The sequence below is a fragment of the Lolium rigidum genome, chromosome 2 (assembly GCF_022539505.1).
Source record: "Lolium rigidum isolate FL_2022 chromosome 2, APGP_CSIRO_Lrig_0.1, whole genome shotgun sequence".
In the NCBI taxonomy this organism is placed as follows: domain Eukaryota; kingdom Viridiplantae; phylum Streptophyta; class Magnoliopsida; order Poales; family Poaceae; genus Lolium; species Lolium rigidum.
This window is the reverse complement of record NC_061509.1, coordinates 278,652,035-278,654,711: the sequence shown is the minus strand read 5'-3', so window position 1 is coordinate 278,654,711 and position 2,677 is coordinate 278,652,035.

The window sequence follows — 2,677 nt, the reverse complement described above, 5'->3', positions numbered from 1 at the left end:
AATCAATGCTTCCCTCTGCGAAGGGCCTTTCTTTTACTTTTATGTTGAGTCAGTTCACCTATCTCTCTCCACCTCAAGAAGCAAACACTTGTGTGAACTGTGCATTGATTCCTACATACTTGCATATTGCACTTATTATATTACTTTACATTGACACTATCCATGAGATATACATGTTATAAGTTGAAAGCAACCGCTGAAACTTAATCTTCCTTTGTGTTGCTTCAATACCTTTACTTTGATTTATTACTTTATGAGTTAACTCTTATGCAAGACTTATTGATGCTTGTCTTGAAGTACTATTCATGAAAAGTCTTTGCTTTATGATTCATTTGTTTACTCATGTCATTACCATTGTTTTGATCGCTGCATTCATTACATATGCTTACAATAGTATGATCAAGGCTATGATGGCATGTCACTCCAGAAATTATCTTTGTTATCGTTTACCTGCTCGGGACGAGCAGGAACTAAGCTTGGGATGCTGATACGTCTCCGACGTATCGATAATTTCTTATGTTCCATGCCACATTATTGATGATATCTACATGTTTTATGCATACTTTATGTCGTATTTATGCATTTTCCGGCACTAACCTATTAACGAGATGCCGAAGAGCCAGCTTGCTGTTTTCTACCGTTTTTGGTTTCAGAAATCCTACAAAGGAAATATTCTCGGAATTGGACGAAATCAACGCCCAGGGTCCTATTTTGCCACGAAGCTTCCAGAAGACCGAAAGGGAAACGAATTGAGGCGACGAGGCGGCGACACGCCAGGGCGGCGCGGCTCACCTCCTGGCCGCGTGGCCCTGTTGTGTGGGCCCCTCGCGTCGCCTCTTGACCTGCCCTTCCGCCTACTTAAAGCCTCCGTCGCGAAACCCCCAGTACCGAGAGCCACGATACGGAAAACCTTACTGAGACGCCGCCGCCGCCAATCCCATCTCGGGGGATTCTGGAGATCACCTCCGGCACCCCGCCGGAGAGGGGAATCATCTCCCCGGAGGATTCTTCACCGCCATGGTCGCCTCCGGAGTGATGAGTGAGTAGTTCACCCCTGGACTATGGGTCCATAGCAGTAGCTAGATGGTCGTCTTCTCCTCATGTGCTTCATTGTCGGATCTTGTGAGCTGCCTAACATGATCAAGATCATCTATCTGTAATGCTATTGTTGCGGTCAGAAACCCACCGGCGAGCAACGACGGGCAACACAGTAGAGCCGGGAGGCTCCCAGGATTGCGGTTGACCCTGGTCCCTCGGGCGACGGCCCGCAATGCCTTTTGGCACACGTCCTGGTGCTCACGAGGGCATGCCACCTGACCTATACCTGGTCAGGAAGGTGATGGATTGCTTCGACTAGTTTCCTGCATGGCAAACACGTAGACATTAAATACGAGCCCCGATCGGCTCTTAAGTTGTTCTGTGGATCGGCTCAAAGAGCCGATTGCCCCATGGTTCATGTTAGATTTATAAGGACATGGGGATCATGCTTTATCAATATCAAGCTAAACTAATCTACGATAGTCTAGGGTTTTCACCGTATAATCGGAACATCCTATGCGTAATTGAGCCTAGCGGATACGTAAGATGATGGAAAACCAACCCTAAAGAGGCCTAAAAACCAACGTGAAGTTGATCCCCGGAACAATCCCTCTAGAGCTTAATAAACCACACCTTACGCACTACCGGATCCTTCAACCCGTTTATAAGGCCTAACCATACGGATATCAAACCAATCCTTGAAACAAGGAGCAACTATAACGGATTAGATCTACTAAATAAAGAATCAAGCAAGATGCTGCCCTTACACCTAAAATAGGTGTAAGGGCAGCTACATATCAAGGGGTAGCGTAGCTACACAAGTACATCGTGAAAGCATTGTCATCAACCCCAAAACACCTAAGATAAGGGTGTTGCTCGCCATCAAAAAAGGCTTAAGCACGAGCAACACCAACAACGAATAAACCGATACTGCCTAGATCGCAAGATGCGATCTAGGCAGCATGTTGCTTACCCGGGAGAAACCCTCGAAACAAGGGGTGGCGATGCGCCTAGATTGATTTGTTGTGAACGTGATCGTCCTCCTTTCTCAATAACCCTAGATACATATTTATAGTCCGTAGACTCTCTACCTTGGGAATAAACCCAACCGTGTACGAGCTAAACTCTATCTCTTAATTCTAACTGACACGTAACCTACTATATTTTACAGATACACGGGCAATCTTGCCCAAACTTCTTGTACAAGGCCGGTTCGGGAATATCTTCCGTGCATATCCTCTAAGCCCATTTAATCACGGCCCATCTCCAGACTTGGTTAAATTCTGGTGATAACACATGCCCCCCTGGTTTTGGCAATGATAATTTCAAAACCACTCCGTTTTTTCTGCTTCGTAGGGTCATGTCGTGGCAGAGCAGAACCGTCACAGAATCTTTCATCATGATGCCTTGCCTTCTCAGCTTCTCTGCACAATTTGACAGATTCGGCACCATGTCCCCGGAAACCGCCACAGCATTAAATCTCCACTACATCCCCTTTTATTTAACCGCGTCGAGCAAATGGTTTGAGTATGCATATTGTTAGAGAAGAACATTGGGCCGCTAACTAAAGCCATGAATCATGGTGGAAGTTTCAGTTTGGACAATTAATCCTCAATCTCTTATGAGAATATTAACTGTT